The following is a 576-nucleotide window of genomic DNA, read 5'->3' on the forward strand; positions in this document are numbered from 1 at the left end:
AAGTTTCACGAAAAATATGTAGCCTGACGTCAATGGAAGCACACAAAGACAGTTGCGGATGATGTGGAAGAGCGTTTAAACTGACCGTTGTCCACAGTCGATACTGAAACATGAGGATACCCTAGAAGCCCCATCAAAGAGATTTAGAAGTGCTCTACAAAGGCGGACATCAACATGAGTTTCCAGAGGTTATCCTCTGTTTCACCTCTGGCCTATGACATGTATTTGTCAGATGATTCAGTTTATAAATCAGAGACCTTGATCCCACAGCGGCAGAAGGCAGCAGTAGTTGGTATCAGCGTGTATTCTGCAATTTTACAAATACCTTATCTGACCCTCAGTGCAAAATGGCATGACAGATGGTTTAGGCTGGGCGTCTTTGGCTGTCAGCCTCAGTCAGTAAATCTCACTCTTGTCACATTAAGAACGTGGTTTCTGGCAGGCTATTTTAATAACCCAATTCTCTCCCTTTTCACTTCTAATTTAGGAAAATTATGTATCCTCTTTCTTGAAAATAATCATCCTTCCTCTCTTCCTAGTTTTTCTATCATATTCGGCCATGTATTCATTTACCTC

General features: G+C 41.5%; 1 protein-coding gene across 1 annotated transcript in view; it reads right to left on the minus strand.

Moving 5' to 3' along the window:
• Positions 1-576, minus strand: part of LOC116680318 (uromodulin-like 1) — a 4,388-nt gene that overhangs the window by 1,445 nt on the left and 2,367 nt on the right. The gene's annotated exons all lie outside the window — the stretch shown is intronic.

The sequence above is a fragment of the Etheostoma spectabile genome, chromosome 3 (assembly GCF_008692095.1).
Source record: "Etheostoma spectabile isolate EspeVRDwgs_2016 chromosome 3, UIUC_Espe_1.0, whole genome shotgun sequence".
NCBI classification, from domain to species: Eukaryota; Metazoa; Chordata; class Actinopteri; order Perciformes; family Percidae; genus Etheostoma; species Etheostoma spectabile.